The sequence below is a fragment of the Peromyscus eremicus genome, chromosome 15 (genome assembly GCF_949786415.1).
Source record: "Peromyscus eremicus chromosome 15, PerEre_H2_v1, whole genome shotgun sequence".
Classification (NCBI taxonomy): Eukaryota; Metazoa; Chordata; class Mammalia; order Rodentia; family Cricetidae; genus Peromyscus; species Peromyscus eremicus.
The window spans coordinates 54,370,271-54,389,770 of record NC_081431.1 but is presented as its reverse complement, the minus strand read 5'-3'; positions in this window follow the sequence as shown (position 1 = coordinate 54,389,770).

Below are 19,500 nucleotides of genomic sequence, written 5' to 3'. Positions count from 1 at the left end.
TTAAAGTGCCTGCTATGAAAGCATTAGGATCCAGGGTCAAATCCCCAGAACCCACATTGGCATGGGGGAAGCTGGGCACAGTGATAATAACCTGTAACTCTAGCAGTGAGGAATTTGAGACAGTCGCGACTGAAATTCATTGGTCAGTCAGCCTAGGTCAATTGATGCTTCAGGACCATTACTAAACCCTGTCTCAAAAAATAAAGGTGGAGAAGGGTAGAAGAAAGACACCTGATGTGAAGTTGTAGACACACACACACAAACGTACACAAACGCACATACACATGCATGTATACCCACACGCACATATGTACACACATAATAGGAAATATATAAACCATCCACAACACACACACACACACACACACACACACACACACACACACACACACACATGCATGCACATGCACAATTTCAGCCTTCTTATAGATTTTGAGCAAAAAGATGGTAGATACACACACGTAAAATAAGTTAATATTTGACCATGGCTATATAATATAAAAGCAAAAACAATTTAGTCTCCTTGGCTTTCAGAAGCCTCTGAGTACAAATAAATTATTTATCAGAGACACAGAAGCACAGGCTACTTCTCTGAGGCCAAGGAGGTCAGGCCCACTCAGTGTCCTGAGTGTAGAGCTGCAGCTAGACTTGACTCATCAGCTGTGTTCTAGAAATGACTTACAGGTTAAAACAAACAAACGAAAGAATTGGCATCCTTTCCAAAGGAAACTAAACAGAAAGGAAAGTCTTTAAGTCTTGAAGAAGGAAAGCAAGTGGCGTCCCTTACCATCGGCGTGCTTCCTCTAGCTAGATCACACGTGAAAAGAGAGCAGGGGACTCACATGGGTCTGAGGTATAACAGAGAACAGTTTTCATTCCATTGCTAGTAAGACAACACAATTTCTCAAACTGTTTGAACCTACTGTGTGTCTGGCATATCCTCGGTGTTCTTTGTGTAGCGTGCTATTCAAGCTTCACAATTCCGGAAGGAAAGGGGAGCTAACACAGGAGGAGACAACTCACCCCAATTCTCCCTACTCTATGAGCCTCTGGCAGGCTTGACTGAGCAGTAAGAAGATACCTTCCGAGTCAAAGGTGTACTTCCAAAATCTTTTCTGTAAGGCTCTATAAAACTAGAGCAACTAAGACATCTACAAAAAGCTAGGTTTATTTTATGAAAATTTATCTGAATTTCCCCATCAACAACACATGTGCATTGCCACAATGTTATACACCATGGTCAAAGATGCATTTTAATTAAAACAAAAAGCCTGAAAATGCACTTATGTCTGGAAATACAGAAGATCCTAGTAACAAGTGTGAAATGGTCACTTCAGGAACACATCACTAAGGCAAAAACTGAGAATAAAGTTTTATTTTCCTTTGGAATGCCATAATGAAACTGTAATATGGAGCCTAAAGCTTTATCAAACCCAGAAATCCATGATGACAAATCCCTTCCATGTCACCTTAACAGAAATAAAATTTCACTCACTGATTCCACAATATAAGATAGAAAGTATTTGTCTTTCCAGTCTTGAGCAGGGAGAAAAGGATAAATTTTTTTTTTTTATTTTTGTTGTTCGTGTGTGTGTGTGTGTGTGTGTGTGTGTGTGTGTGTGTGTGTGTGAAGATGCATGCACACATGGAGCCCAGAGGACAACCTTAAGTATTATTCTTCAATCATAGTCCCCGCCCTCCGCGCCACCCCCATCCCCCAATCCCCCCGCCCCACCCGCCCCCGCCCCGCAGCTTTTTGTCTTAAAGACAGTTTCTCACTGTCCCATCGCTTGCCAAATTTGCCAGGCTGGCTAGCATCTAACATCTTCAATTGCTAGAGCACACATCTATGTCTCTGGAGGTAAGCAGTTTCTAGTACACTTTAGTATATGGGACATTTATGTGTCTGTTTTATATAGTTATTCGAGCCTCAGGGGTCTGCCTGTGGTTTCTGGAAATTAACCTCAAGTCCTCCTACTTGCCAGGCAGGCGCTACCCACTGAGCTCTTTGCCCAGCCCACCTGAATTATCTCAGTAATTCTGTCTTACACAAGAAAGGAAGTCTCCCGGCCACAGCCTCGCCTTCAGCGGATGTGCTGCTCTGAGTGAGCGGTCTAACCCGGCAAAGATTCCACGTCTTGGAACTCAGAGCATTACCCGGCTCAGACTACCTTTTTGTTAAATAAGTCTTTTTAGTTACATATTTAAGTGAAAATGTTTGTATTACAGATGATAATTGAAACATATTTGGCTGGCTACCATATGCCAAGTGATGAAATAAATTCCTTTGCCTGAATGAGTTTATTTAATACTTTCAATAAATTTTGGTGCTGCCCACCAGGTGAGAAAACTGAGGTTAGAGAAATTAGATCACTCCCCCCCAGGTCACGTTGCTGATACACTGTGGAACTGAGACGTGACCTGGGCCATCTGGCTCCAGAAGGCCTCTGCTTAATTAGAACCCTTCGAACAGCTCCCCTGAACACAGGAAGGAAATCTCATCGTTACAGCACTGTGGGAACTGGCTAATGATAAACATCAAATGAGTCCCGAACCAAGTGGATTTTTAAAATTAATCAACATGGAGACAACATCTTATAGTGTCTTTAACTCAAAAGGAATGTTTGCGTGAGAGTTTAATTTTTCAGAGACCATTAATTTGAGTCCAAAATACATATTCAAACTCCTGCATTTTCAATATTGATTTATATCACTATAAACAGAAGCAAGGAAAATAACCACATGGATTAACCATGACCTAATTACGTTACTTTGTTCCCTGCAGAAATTTTCCATCTTAATTATTAGCTTCTCACTGGGCTATAGACAACTCTGTCTATCCTTATTTATCCTTATGTAACATACTTGTAAGTCCACGGATAATAGCTATCATGCATTGAAATCTATCACATTTCATACTGCACACAAGTCCAAGGCTTCTCAAGTTGTGATAATATAAAAGTGTTCCGAGTGCTGCAATCAGATATGCCCAGACAAATGAGTAAGTTGGTACATTTAGCTGTTGACCAGGTTTCCTTTTTTTTTTTTTTTTTTTTTTAACTGCAGAATTTCTCAGAGCTATTAATATCACTGCCAGTGTGTACGTCGTACTTCTCCAAGAAGAGATTTAGCAAAGTGGCCTTTCCCACTTTTATTTGGCCATGGAGACTTCAATTGCTAGAGCATATATTTATGTCTCCTAGAGGTAAGCAATTTCTAGAATATACTTTAGTACATGGGAATTTTATGCATCTGCTTTTTACACTTAACACTTTTCAAAGGTAAATACTGCCATCTTTGTTATACCACTGAAATTAACGTTAGAAATACTGATAAGTTTTACTGAGATTGCAACTATGATGTGACTGTGGATTCAAACTCAGGTCCAACTCCATGCCAACTGATCTGCTCATCCCACCACACATGCTTGCCACACAAAGAAAAGTAGCAACCTCTAGTAAAAGTGTACTTGCTAGCCCAGTGTGATGGCTCATACCTTTAACCCCAGCACTCCTGGAGGTGGTGGCAAGCAGATCTCTGTGAGTTCAAGACCAGCCTGGTCTATATAGTGGGTTCCAGACCAGCCAGAGCTATATGGAGAGACCCTGTTTCAAAAATAAAAGGTGGGCTGTCTGAAGACGTCCAGCCCTCTGCTCCCTAGTGCTCTTTATTCCCAGCACACAGCCCCACAATTGGATACAAAAAAGAAAGCAATCACTGAGTTACGGCCTTGATATTCTTTCCACTTCCGCCTCCTGCACCACTTACCTAGGTAAAATTATCCCACCAATTTGACAACTGACTCAGAGATGAAGGATTCCAGAAAAAGAAAAGTTGAGTCCACCAGCTAATGCATACCAAAATCCCCTTCAAAGACCACAGTACTTCCCAGAAACATCCAAGCACACACACAAGTTTCCTGCAGAGAATGGGGGTCCCTTGACCTAATTGATTCACTGTCAGAACCTTCTCATGCCTATGGAAGCCTCGGTGATACATAGTGCAATCTAGTTTCTTTTGAGTGATGAACCCCAGTTGTGCTGGGTTTCATTGTTGTTGTTTTGGGAGTTTGGGGTTTTTTGTTTGTTTGTTTGTTTGTTTTTATTTGGTCAATTTGACATAAGATAGTGTCATCTGGGAAGAGGAAAACTTAATTGATGGTTGCCTCCATCAGAGTGCCTGTAGGTGAGCCTCTGGAACATTTTCTTGATTAATGATCAGTGTAGGAGGACCCAGCTTACTGTAGGCAGTGCTGCCCCAAGACACCTGTCAAGTATGAGAAAGCAAACTGAGCAAGCCATGAAGAGAAAGCCAATTGAGCAGATTCCTCCACGGCTTCTGCTTCAGTTCCTGCCTCCAGGTTCCTGCTTAAGTTCCTGTGCCGACTTCCCTCAGTGATGGACCATGACCTAAGAGCTGTAGGCTGAAACAAACCCTTTCCTCTCCAAGTTATTTTGGTTGTGATGTTCGATCAAAGATCAGGAAACAAACTTTCCATGAATATTGTCTCTCTGGATCCAGCATTTAATATTAAGTTTAAGCTTATCTTTCTATTTTGTTCATAAATGGACTATTTCGTACTGATGTGAAAGTCATGTAAGACATTTTCTTTGCTATAGGATTGTCCAAACCTTTCTCATTTCTACAGCTTTCATCTTGTCTAACCTTGTAACCACACACATTTGTTGAGCTTACACTGTCAGATGATCTATGCCTCCCCCAACCCCAGAACTAACTCTGCTAGGGGTGTAAAGAAAAGGAGTGTCCTACCACTTCTGGATAAATTCGTCCAGGATTAAACATAATTGTGAAAGAGCTGATCTTTATCTTCTTTACTCCAATCTAGGATTATTTGGGCTTGTTTAACTCAAAAGTGAGGGTAGAGTGAGATTTATTAATGTTTGTAAAATCTTTACCAAAAAAAGGTGGAATTTTTCCTGGATGAACAACCTTATGGTCATTTCTATGCATACAAGTAGCACTATTCATTTCAAGCAGCTGGTACTATGGCCTGGAATTATACATGGCTGGACTACTCACTCAGTGTCCATCCACCTCAGCACTCCCTTAAGTTGCCACTGATAAATTTACTTTAGCCAAACAGATGTAGGTTTTTCCAAACTGCAAGGTAACAAAAGCCAGACCCTAAACATTATGTAATCAAGTAAGTATTTTTCCCTCTTCTGTTTCATGACATCACCATTTAAAGGGGTGGCATTTCTTGTTTTCTATTCTGATCTGCCCTGAACTTCTGAATTTTTGACAGTAAAGTCCTTTGAAATTAGATGGAGAGTAAAGGCTGGGAAAATATTTATGTAGCCAAACTAAGCACACATCCATTTTCCAAACTGCTCATTTTGGGGCTATCACTTAAAGATATATGGCTTGTAATACAAAACACAAGAACAGAAACCAGAGAGCCTGCATTGCCTTTAAAGAAAGCACACAAAATGTTTAAAGATACTTTGCACGATCACTTTGTGTTTTACTGGACTCCAACGTCTACGGCGTCCAATCAAGTGGCTGTAACTGGGGGTAAGGGTAGTTTTCCTACATCAGCATGTATTATTATTACTAGCTGATCAGTGACACCAAAGAAACTTATTTTTTGTTGATGTTTTCTTTTCTGTTTCTGGCAGGTGAACTGGCTACAGTGGGTGGAAAGGAAAAAAAAAAACTGAATTTAGGCTGACCGGATGAAAGCTGGGAGTATGTGTTTGGGGCCATTACTGATGAGAAAGTGTTAAGGTAACAACGCTAGTTGGAAGAAAAAAAAGAAATGGGAAACACAAAGAGGAGCCAGAGCTTCCAGCAACTCCCACTGAGCTCTGAATTTTACTAATAAATTCTCTACTGTCAAACATGAGGAGAGCTCTACCAATAGAGTCACATCCAAACAGAGTGGATGATAACTGTCTTCCTCATTCACCTGAGAAAACATGCAAGCCATTAATAGCAATCTAAGTTTAATTAAGTAACTGGTATGCTTTCAATTCAAGGGAGGCTACTTGCATTCTGTTTCCTCACAAACAGACGAGGGTGAAATACATTCCTATCAAGATTATCCCTAAGGCATATAAACCTGAAGAATCAAACAGAGGTTTTGATTGGTGGGGGTTGGGACAAATAAAAACTGGGATATTTAATATGAAAGTTAAAAAAATACTGTTTTTACATGGGAATTTTTTTTTTAGTAAGAAATAAATAGATGGGATCGAGGGTGGAGTGGGCGGTGCAAGACAGTTTTTGCTTTTTGATGAGATTTGGTGAGATGACATCAGTTCCCAGGATGTTCTGCAATGACAGGTCCAGTTGCTATTAACAGGATATGAAACAGCATCTTACACTAAGCTGCCAGTTTCATGAGTTGATGGAAAAGATGGAAAAAAAAAAACTCAAACATCATTCAAATAATAAAAAGAGAGGACATCAGAGAGATGGAATGAGATAGGCATGGTTTTTAATGTGAAAAAAATAGGAATATATGTTTTCCAAGGAGATGATTAGCTATTAAAGAGTAAAAATATATCACAGTATTGCATTTACCAGGAAGGTTTAGCTGAAGGAACCTTAACTTGTGGGCACTTTTGAATTTTGGCTGGTGTGTTTAGTCAGCTTTCACATTCTGAGACCAAATGTCTGACATGTAAACAGCTCAGCAGGAGGAAAGGTTTAATTTGGTCCAGTTTCAGGGGTTTTACCCATGGTCATTTGGCTCCATTGTTCCTGGGACTCTGCTAATGCGAGGCAGTGGGGTAGATGGGAATGGCAAAGAAAAGCTGCTCACCTTTGGAACTCTAGGAAGCAAAGAGGGAGAAGAGAGAGACAGGAAGACAGAGACACAGAAGGAAAGGGAGAGGGAGAGGGAGGAAGGGAGCAGTGACCAATGTGCCCTTCAAAGGAATGCCCACAAGGCCCTGCTTCCAACTCAGTCCCATTTCCTCAGAATTACACCACCTCTCAATTGTGACGCAGTTTGACAACCAAACCTTTTATATATGGTCTTTCAGGGACATTTCAGATCCAAATCATAACACAAAGTAACCAAAAAAAGCACTCCTATGGTGCTGTAACTTTTTGAAGTTTGCAAAATTAACTATTATAACTGGATCCCATCATGATTAAGGTCTTCTTCCACTTGGGTTTTGCTTCTTTGACCCTTTGCCTACATTCTGGGTATTATGAGGTAGCTCTGTGTGTGTCTGTGTGTCTGGTGTGTGTGTGTGTGTGTGTGTGTGTGTGTGTGTGTGTGTGTGTGTGTACACATATATATGCTATAGTTGAGGAGAACTGAGAACAAATTAAATTTCCATTTAATTTGGAGTGCCATCGATCTGGAACAAATCATACTGTAACATATGGAGGGAAATTTTTAAAATAATAATTCCTCCACAAATGGATTGGAGTAATAAGAAATGAGCAAGGCAGCCAGGAGTGGTGGCTTATGTCACCCAGCACTGGGGAAGCTGAAACAGGAGTATGGTCATTGCTTCAAGGCCAACCTGGAATACAGTGAGTTGCAGACAAGCTTAAGCTACAGTGTAGGATCTTGTCTCAAGCCAAGACTGGAGGACGTATCACACAGGAAAAATACAGAAATGGACAATACACAGGAGAACCACCAACATTAGGCACAAATAGTGTGCCTAAGGAAGAATCCCCTAAGATTAAGATCCAGACTTAGCTGGAGGAGGTGTGGTCATGGTTTTCTAAATGACAGAGAAGTCACCATGGTGTTCTGTTGGTGGAACATGCAAATAATCAACCCTCTAGGGCCAAGGATGGTTGTCACAAGATCACACCTTAGAATTACACTCCCTTATGAGACCCCCCAACTGCATGCTGGGTTGGTGTTGGAAAAGTTGGCAGAGCCGCAGCACTTGGGATCATAATATGTCTACACAGAGGTAGCTATGTGCTTTATCAACATGAGAAGCAGGAAGCAAATCCCCTTCTTCCTGTTGTGTCTCCCCAGTGCCCCTCAGTTCTCAAAGTCTGATGTTGTGACAGATGGCAAAATAATAACATAACGGACCAAGATCCTTTCAAGTAAGCAATGACTTTACAGGCGAGAAGCAGTAACTTCAGAACTGGATTAGTCAACTCCTTTGTTCAGATTCTCCACACATCTGTATTTGCATGCACATTCACCTTAACAGTTTGTCAACAAAATGACTTCCTATTTCTATCTTAAAGAAGACGTCTGTCTTGTTTTTACAGCGCTTCACCTTTCCCCCAAATGAGAACCACAACCCAGTCATTATATCATCACTACTTTTAAGAATTGTTCCCTGTATTCACTTACAATCACACTGAAAATTCTAATGCATATAGACTAAATATGGAACCCACATTCGCCAGTTTTTACATAAAGTGAAAATATATAGGAAAGAGGAGGAAAAAAATTGCAAACAAACGTGAGTTACAGATGTGTCAGGAAAAGAAAGTCTACAAGCTAGTGTGTTCTTACAGTTGGCCCTGAGTTTTTGGTTGCTCTCTATAGCTTCTTTCTTTAAACTCCGTTCCACTCTTTCCTTGTTCTCAAGTAAAAGTCAGTAGACCTGGAGTCTTTGCCTGATGGAGTGATTCAGACGATTACAAAGTGCCATTCCTTCCTTTCCCAGCCGTGTGGTGATTACTGTGGTTTTCCATTAGCACTTGTTATGAAGAATGGAGTTACTGAGAGCTCCCTGAAGAGTCTCATGAGCTCAAAACATGATCCTCTTAGAGTTCATTCTGTAAGGCAACTCAGCCTCTCCTTGCTAGTGATGTGGAATCTCCTGGACTTGCCTTTGTTTGCTTAGTGGTTTAGAGTGCTAAGATCTCCAAATGTCCAGGTGATCATTTTCCAACTCCATGGAATAACTGATGTATCTCCTAGTAGAAAAATTGCAGCTTGAGAAAGCTATGAACTCTGTCAGCACAACTAGAACATACTTTCATCTTCCAGGCAACTAATGGAAGCTTTATGAGCAACTTTTTACATAGTTCGGAATAGTTCATCTAGTGTAGTGTTTGCTATCTTCAAAGCTCACAAAGGGGGCCCAGTAACTTGGTTCAGCAGGTAAAAGCTCTTGTTCTTCAACCCTGACAACCTGAGTTTTATCCCCAGCACTCACGGTAGAAGGAGAGAACTGGTTTCCACAACTTGTCCTCTAACTTCTACATGGGTGCACACTTTCACACACACACACACACACACACACACACACACACACACACACTAATGATGATGATGATGATGATGATGATAATCAACACATCTTAAAAATCCAAACCAACACTCTGTAGATGCAAAAGACAGAAAACTTTCTTCCACTCTGAAGAAGACATCTCAGTAGTTTCCAACTATTCAACTCTGAGAAATCCTGCTAAGGCATCAGGCTCCCAACTGTTTGTGGGACTCCATCCCATCTTCCCCAGGAGTCCTACCATGACATTCTACACCCTTGCTACTTGCTACTCATAAAAGTCAGCCTACATAATGTCAGTGTAGCCAGCTGGGTGGTGTTTTGTGAAATATTGAGATAAGTTTGCGTGGTTTTTCAGTGACTTCCATGTATATTGGACATAGAACCAGTCATTCTTACACAGGAATAACTTCTTACACAGGAATAACTTCCGAGTCTCACTGTTTGCTTGGTGAACGAAGAACGTCATAAAACTTGCAAAAGTGAAGGCCAGCCTTGGGAAATGTCTTACAGTCATTAATTACATACATATGTGCAAGTGGAGAACTCGCTCAAAAGGTGCTTAGCCAAGTGAATTTCTTATTGGATAACAACACACACATAATTGAGAAGGCCTCATAAGTGTTTTATTTTGTGAAAAATGCACAGAAAACATTCAACAAGTACTATTGTGTTTCTAGGCAGCCAACCTGCCATGGAAGTCTTACAAATAGCAAGACCATCTATGATGGCTCATGTGTCCATCTTACAATAATTTAAAAACACATCAGTCATGTAAAAAGACTCTTTATTAGAACTATAACTTTGTTTCATTTGAAGCAAACCAAGAATGTGCAAAATGATGTTACTTTTTCGTATTTTGAGATATATGTGGTATCTGTCACACATTTAAAAAATTTCAGAGCTTATATTTTTATAATTTTCTTTCAATACATATCATTTTCCATATTTTCTTTAAGAAGTATCCAAAATTAGCTTCATCAACTAGAATCTAACCTATCTAGATAAAACACACAGAGACTGGCTTTGTAACTTAGAAAATAAATTTGTTTAAATACAGAGTCACATTTAATATCAAACATTATTCATATCCATACTTACATATCAATCTTAGACTTAGGCTGTTTTTTTTCCTAAGGCAATAAAAACAAATCTAAGACTCCTAGCTATAATGGAAATTTTCCAATAGCAAATGTTCTTCACTAAACACACACACACACACACACACACACACACACACACACACACAGGTACAAGCATCTATACAAATACATTAAGCAAAGGTCTTAGCTTCTGTTAAAATTCTTATATTACAGTGGTAAGCTTCTATAAATTTTTTAAACTTTATTAAAATTGAAGCAAAAAGCCTACAACTTTTGCTTACTCAAGGCTGACCTCAAAGCCCACCAGCAATTTTTTGCAATTTGCAATAAAAGATTTGCATATCAGTTATAATTTTTCTTCCAAAAGCTGGCATGAAGCATCATGTTCTAAATTAGTTGGTAATCATAAGTTTTCTGATAGAAGAAAAAGGAAATGTTTTGAAGATAGGGGCTCTTTTTCTGTTGTGTATAAAGGCTCTATGTGAGATTCTCATCCTGCTGGAATGCTTTGGTTATATAAAAACTCAAAACTAAAACTTGATAGAAAATATGTAACACTATGAGTCTGGCAACTGACAAAGCTACGTGGCTTAGACATCAAACCTAGCTAAAACAACTTGAGAAGATGAGCCAGGTCAGTCATTATTTTAATTGAGGAATGATGAAGTTGTTCCATTATTTTAACGGTGTGAAATGCCCAAATTGCTGATAAAGCTTCTGTTGGCATGTAATATGTGATGGATCTAACTAAAAAGTCCCATTCTGCATTAAAAATCACTATAATGTACTTTAAGATGTGGGGCAGGGGAAGCCTCCTTAAGCCATTTTCTTAAGTCTTAAATTATAAAAAGAGTACAATTGAGTCACTTGTAATTAATTTTCATTTTTGGCTGGAAAACTTCCAATGTTTAAATAATTTTTGTCTGTTTGCACCCTCTTTTTTTAAATATAGTTTTTAATTGACAACAACTGTTCTTATTTATGGAGTATTTGTAATATAAGCAAAACAACATATCTATCATTGTTCCAAGCTGCCAGTAAATAAAATAGACTCTTCCTTTCTTTCTTTCTTCTTTCCTTCCTTCCTTCTTTCTTCTTCCCTCCCTCCATTGCTTCCTTCCCTCTCTCCCTCTCTCTCTCCCTCCAGCCCTCCCTCCCTCTTTTCCTTCCTTCCTTCCTTCCTTCCTTCCTTCCTTCCTCCCTCCCTCCCTTCCTTCCTTCCTTCCTTCCTTCCTTCCTTCCTTCCTTCCTTCCTTCTTGTTTTGTGATTCTGTTCCACACAGGCTAAACATAAAACATGTTTTGTTTATTTCTTCAGTAAGTAACTACAGCCTTGTTTTAGAGAGGAATGTATTGTCTCAGGATCTGATCTGAAGAAAGTGAGACTTGAGCAAATCTGGCCGGTTTTATGGTTGTGATTAAACACGCCTTTTCATTAAAGTGTTTACCACATTTCCTCACAAATAAAAGGTTATTCAATGTACCTGTGCCTTAGAAACTCTTAGTTCATGAACATTCAGCAACCAAAGGGCCAGTACCTTTCAAAACATAAATGCTAGGGCCATCGTTGTGAGCCAGTGGACAGGAAAGTGTCAAAGATAAAAGAAGAAAATGAAAATATTAAGGAAAAAAAGCCTTTGGAATAAAGGGAAAGTGATTTAATGAGGGGCTTCTTGTTAAAAGCAGATAAGAAAGGATTAAAACCAAGGGGTTACTCTGCAGAGCACAGGTCGGGAAACGGTTCTTTCTAAGGTATTCATCCTTTGGGACCAGGGGACATTTAAAGTTCCTTTTCTCCCAGGGGACTACTTGCAATGCAATATGACCTAACCTAAAGGAAGGAACTAGAACGCAAGAGAAACAAAAAAGGAGAGGAGAGCAGAGGGGAGAAAACGAAGGAGATCTGTAACTTAGGCTGAAATGGAATAAATAATGAAGCTGAGAGGAGACCCCAAAAGTAAGAGGCCTAGAAATTACTGAACCATCTGCTGCATTGGATGTATGAACAGAACCAACTTATCAATTATCTTCTTGAAAAAAACTTCACATTTTTAAAACATTATATTTGGGGAGATGAAGAGTGCCTGTGCATGTGCCTTGCCATGATATGCATGTTTAGATCCATGGACAACTCTGGAGAGTTGCTTCTCTCTCTCAACTATGTGTGATCTGAAGATGGAACTCAGGTCATCAAGCCTGGAAGTAAGTGCCTTTACTGCTGGTCCATATCACCTGCCCTGTCTTCTTCTATTATACTACAGTGGCAACTAAGACCCCCAACTAAAGGACATATTCTAAAGTATGTATCAGCAACTGGAGACAGGAAGTATTCTGAGGATATGCTGAGTGCAAGGTCACCATGTCAATCCTGTCTGCCACTCTACCCAGGACTCTTGTGCTCCTAAGTAGAGGCTTGAAGAAAGAAGAGAAGCCCCCAAGCTGTGGGATCTCCACCTAGCAGTATGTGCTTCAGGTAGGTGTTTCTCTTCCCCTCAAAACACAGGAGGAGACCAAAAAATTGACTGATGGAGCCTGACAGACTACAAAAAGAGCTTAATATCCACTTTGCTGGTTAGACATCTCCTTTGTAATTATCTCATTACTCTGTTTCCATTTTTTGTTTTATTTGAACAAAGAAGAAAGAGAAAATGTGAGAGAAAGAGAGAGGTCCTTGAAGGCAAGGAAGAGGTCAGTCACATGGAATACGGCAGCGGAACACTTCCATAAAATCTACTGTTCCATCAGGTGAGCCAGGTGGACAGTAGAAAAGGCTTCATGGTCTTGCAAGAAGTCTACCAGAGAAAACTTCAAAGAGATCTCTGCAGCAGAGATTATGGGTAGAGAGTAGGGAATGGCAGAGATGAAGCCAGAGTCAAATTTCCAACACGGTGAAACACGCAGTCAGCTTGCTTCCCTAGGGACCTTAAAGAAAGTCTGTATTTGAATGCTTGTCCCAGAGGCATATTTTCCATAAAGCTACTGAAACTTAAACCTTCAAGGTCTGAGAAGGAGACTAAACAATACTTTGGCTTACACCGTTTTGTTTGTTTTTGTTTTTGAATTGCGTAAGGGGGAATATTGCTCTAAGGTAAAAGTTTGTGTCCCTGCAGAGTTCCTAAGTGGCAGCCTTATTCTGAATACAGTTGTGATTAGAAGATGGAGCCTTTGGGGGTAATGAGGTCCTGAGGCGCTCTCAGGAGGAGACTTAGTGTCTGTAAGAAGAGAAAGTGACTAGGTCATGTACCTTACCTCCTTTCTTTCAACCATTTGAAGGTGTGATTAGAAGTGAGCTTTCTCCACACGCTTCGTCTGCCAGTGCTGCTCTTAGATATTGCAGTCCCCAGAGTATGAGAAATAAATGAATACATGTTTTTCTACCCAGGTATGATATATTCGTTATAGCAGCCCAAACTGACAGCTCCGCTATTGCAACCATAATCCCTGAAGATCACACTATGTCTTGTTTATTTATGCATATTTATTTATTTCACACACACACACACACACACACACACACACCACACATCCACACACACACATCGGTGCATGTGCACATGCCAGCAGAAGTCAGAGGAAAACTTGAGGAATTGAGTTTCCTCTTCCCACTGTGTTGGCTCTGGGGATCAAACTCATGTCCTGCACCTTGGTGGCAAGCACCTTTACCAGCTCTCTGTCTCCATTCTGTCGACTTTAATTTTTCTCTGTCACATTTCTTCCAATTAGAGGTATGCTAGGATCTGGTTAGTAGAACATGGACCTGGTGATAATATTAAGTTTGGGGTGAATGGAATGTAGTTATATGGGTCTCCGTCCTATCCAGTTAGAACAGAGGGGATAATTTTCTGGATGTTCATAATACCCAGTGCATGGATTCAGCCAGTGCTGTGGCATGAAGGCTCAGGATGAAGAGTATATTACAGGATAAATGAGTTCAACACCCTCCTCTCGGACACACCTAAGCAATTTGAGAGAAACAAATATAGCCTATATTTGAAGGAAATAAATAACTAGCCTAAGTTTTACTCAGTATTACTAAAAGTAACTTATAACTCTAAAGAAAGTTTTTCCGTACTGTCAAAAATAAAAAGAGAACTTGTTTTCTGTAGAGAATGAAAATGAATAGGAAGCCAAAAATATGGGGAAAACATCTCAATATGACACATCTAAGTGTGTGTGTGTGTGTGTGTGTGTGTGTGTGTGTGTGTGTGTGTGTTTCCTAGAAAGGATTTCACTGGGAAGTCAGACTGTTAAACTCACTGGAACCCAAGATGGTCTTAAACTGGACATCCTCCTACTTCAGCCTCCCAAGTATTGAAGTTTCAGGCTGGTGATTCCATACCCAGCTTTTACCTTCTTTTTATATTATAATTTGTGATCTCTTTTCTATTTTGAATGAGTATTTACTTTCTTACCTGTTTTTTTTTTTTCATTTCCTTAAAGAAGTTCCACCAAATTGTTTCAGCTTGTTGCTTCATTAAATGTGAATGCCACTTGCATGTCTTCTAAAAGCCTTGGTGGTGACCAATTACTGTCTAGGAGACATAAGCGTCACCCAGGAAGGTCAGCACCATGAGTCACTGGTTACATTGACGCTGCTTCTCCACCCTGTTATATTTCCCAGAATCACACATCCTGGAGGTCAGGCTATCTAAGAAGGATACATCCTTAAACCAGCCTGACTTTCCCCTACTTCTATTAGGAATAGGTGTGGGGGCAGAACAGAGAGAATCTGCTTATCTTCCCTCCTTTATGTCTTTGCTGTCTCCAGACTGACCCTTGGTGGAGTCTAACAAATTATGCAGCTTGTCTTTGCAATTAATTAGGCTATAACCCACAATAATGGAACAGCTGGATTAGAAAGATATGGGTGAGAATTCTGAAGGAAAATTAAAATTATATGAATGAGATGGGGATAAGGGTTCAGAAGAGAGGCTAGTTGAGGCCATGACATTTCTAGCTATGAAGACAGTAAGAATGTCAGCATTTTCAAGTGCTGTGCAGAGAAAGACAGAATGTGCACTGGGAAGTAGGTTACACCTGGGACTCCCTTTCATCTCAACTCACTTTCATTGATGAGTTTTGCCAGCTTGTCTGTATTATTAGTTCTTTATCACCTTCCATGATTAATCTTTGTTTATTAAGCATAAACCTCAGTAATTCACACCTAAAAACTAATAATGAAGTGGACATATGGAGCTGTAGGACTCATAGACACCAGATAGACTTGCTGAGGCAGGGAAGTTCCATGGGAGTACTTGAGGATTCTCTCAAGTAGTTAGTTCCATGGTTTGAGGACACCTGTGTCCATCCCCTCCTAGAAGGGAAGAGTACAATCATTTGGGCAGTTGTTAAACATCGAATCCACAACTGCATCCTTTCTACCACTCAAATTCTACAGCACATTGGCAGGGGCTGACAAAGGGACTACTCTGTTCCAGCAAGTAATTGGAAATTTAGTCACATTCATAGATGCAAAGGGCAGGAAAAGATTCTATGATGAATAGCATTTAGCCAACCTCCTAAAGTAGGGTGTGATGCTTTGGCATAACCTAAAAGGCCATTTTTTTTCTATTCATCTGGAAATTCATACCAGCCCCACCAAGGTTCTATCCTGGTGTTCTGTTCAGTGTCTGCTCTTCTCTCATTTTTCTCAGAATGGAACTCTAACATCTCTGCAGCTTGAGAAATTTCCTATAGCCAAGATGCTTTCTCCCTGAAAATTAAGTCAAGGGATGTTGACTTAAGGGCTCTACAAAGACTTTGTATTTTAACTGTATTGATCAACATTCTCCAATGAAAGAGAACTGTAGGGACACACACACACACACACACACACACACACACACACACACACACACACACGGGGGGGGGGATCTTCTCACACAATTATGAAAGCTAAGAAATACCATGGCATGTCATCCACAAGCTAGAGAATCAGAAAAGACATCAGCTTCATTATTGAGATTCTGATGTCCGAGGACAGGAGAGAACATTGCTACAGCTCAAACCGGGAAAGAGAACCCCATCCTCTCCTTCCTCTTCATTCTAGCCAGGCCTTTGGTGATCTGAATGATGCTGTCTGCACTAGTGAAGAGAGACTACCTTAGTTTAAATGCCAGTTTCTCGCAGAAACATTTCCACAAACACGTCCAGAAGTAATGTCTCATCGGCAATCTGGAAATGGCTTAAAATTCAGTTAAAATTAACTATGACAATCCCCTTGCTCTAATATGATACAGGTCATTGTTAGGGAACATGGATTAAGGCAAAGCATGATATATATAAAGACAGAGATGCTCATTACTCTACACAAATCAATAAGGATTAATTAAAAGATTATTCATTGCAGACTCATTGTTGATATCATTTCAAACTTTAAGTTCAAATATATCTCAAATTCTAATTGTTCAAGCAAATAAGAATCAGCTATTTTTAGTTGGCATCATATAAATCAATTAAATCTGATATCATTTGCAATTAATTTTCTGGGTAGTATTGACTGGAGTAGTGGGACTGGGAGTCTAAATGGCTAACCCTGTTTGCCAACTTGATTGGATCTGATATCAACCCAGAGACATGCCTCTGGGTGAGTCTGACAAGGTATTTCATGAAAGGACCAGTTCAGGAAGGAATGCCTTCCCCTGGAGTACCTTAGCTTCTTGCTGGAGAGAGCATCTTCTTGGGTGCTACTCCTGCCATCCTTCACCAATTGCAACTCGGTTTCTTCAGCATTCCACCGTGGACTGGAGGCCAGTGGCTTTCTAGAGATCCCCCAGGTCTTCAGTGTCAGGACTGAGAGGCATCAGGACCTGGGGGTTTAGCCGCTCTCAGTTTCTCAGCCTCTCCAGTGTGCAGACATCCACTGTAGGACTACCCAGCCCACATTGTATAAGCCAGTCAAGTAAGTCTTTTTAAATTATATCCTTGTATATATTATGTATTTTATTGCATTATATTCTATAAATATATTATATATAAATATATAATATACATAATATATTATCTATATATTCATTCTATCTTTCCTATTCCTCTAGAGAACCATGACTAATACACTGAACATCCTAAAAAACAAAATAAAATATACCATTACTATGTTCTAAAATGAGTCTCCACTTCACAAAAGAGACATTTTGCCAGTTTGTTAAGGGTATTGGGATCCCAAAATATCCACATGGCAATATTATCTTCCCCTTGATGCAACCATTATTCATCCTCTTGTTTGTTGTGGGTCCCACTTATTCTAGATATTCTTGTGTTTATCTTTTGAGATTACTACCAAGAGGCAGATAAGAACACCTTGAGAGATAAGAGTACCATGGTGTAACTCCAGGTAAGAGTCTTTCTGCATAGCACGAATCATGTCCACACTGACTCCCGAGAGTTACATATGGTTATATTGTTAACCTAGATCTTTCATAAATCTAGTGTTACATAGTGAAGAGTCTAAGAGAGTAAAAAGGTGGCTCTTATTTATATGACCTGTTTTGTGTGTTTTTTGAGACAAGGTTTTTCTGTGTAGCCCTGGCTGTCCTGGAACTTACTTTGCAGACCAGGCTGGCCTCAAACTCAGAGATCTGAGTGCTCCTGCCTCCTAAGTGCAGGGATTAAAGGTGTGTGCCACCACTGTCCAGCTTATGTGACCTATTTTAAAAGGTAGCATGTTTCTAACTTTGTCAGTCACATAGCTAGTACAATTATTGGGCCATATTTTGCCCTCAAAACCAAACTGAAATATTTTTATTCCCCTCTAAGAAATGACCAAAGGCTTAAAGAATTGACACAAGACAAGTAACTTCTAGACAGCAAAGACTAAAATAGGAACCATTTTTTTTTTTTTTTGGAAAATAGGAACTATAAAACCCATACTTCTCCTGACATCACATCAGAAATGTGTAGCTAATGATTACAGAGTAACATCCAATAATATTTTGGGAGTGCTATTAACCACTTGAATTAGTGTGTCAGTTAATACATTAAAGATAACCTCAGAGAAGGCACAAAAATGTGTTAATGCCACATTAAGGAAAGAATAAGAGCAACTTCCTCTTGGATTAGTTGACCAAGGACTATCCCAAATTCGAATTCTCCATTTCTCCCTGCGTATTTTCTGTCTGGGTCTGTGGTTGCTGGGATGTCTATTGTCTGTTGTATGTGTCTGACCTGTCTGTCCCTGTTGCCTGCTATGCCTGTATCTCTTCTGTTCCTGTTCCTAACAAAGGGCTTTTACTGTATTTCTTGAATAGCACAGAAAATATATGCAGGAAAGGAAACAATGGGTTCTTTACAAAAATCTATAATATAGTTCTACAATGGAAGAAGTTACTTTACTGACCCGGAATAATACTCCAACCCACAAATAGATATTATCAGCCTATATTAATATGTCGCATCCAACATTTATGGTGGGTATTTGTTTTGTTCAAGGCTGATTTCAACACGTTGTCTGCTTTAAGCAAATGGTTACCACAACACACACACATACATTATTCTGGGTCAAGGCATGGAAGAGTACATGATGTATTAAGTTTAGGTTGTAAAATCTGATAACACAGGAAAACCAAGGGATAGTAAGATTGGCTACATCATTCTCTTAATGGAAATTAAACTTAAGAGTTCATAGTAGGGTAGCAGGTTAAGTACATAGTCTTAGATGATCTGAAGGCATGTTTTCACTTGGCTGTGAAATCCTGAAAAAAAAATTCAGTCTCTTTGGAGTCAAGAGGTGTTTTCAGAAAAATGTATCATCATAAATTAACTGCTTGTCGTTAATTATTCAGAGTCCTACAGTGACTCTGAACTACCAAAGTTTTTCTCTAACTTTCCAATTGTACCAGTATATAAAGTTCAAAGTGTTTTGATAGCACCTTCAGCCTCTCACAGTCATTATAGAATGCAAGTAAATTACTTTAAAGGCATAATAGATCTCCAAAGACACCCTTATTGATTACGTGTCAGAAATGAAATATTGCATCTCAACTTCATAGGCTTTGGAGAAAAAATGGGGACAATAATTGAGAGATCTGTGAAGTGAAATTTATGATCCTTCAGTTCTAGGGCTCCATTAATTTTTATTAACAATTTTTAAATGCATAACTTGGCTTCCTGCAGTGGATTATATACCATATCCTGTCGCTTTCTGATGATGTCCCAAGCAATCAGATTGTGTCTGTGAACCAAAGAATTTATAGCAGAAAGCTTCCTGA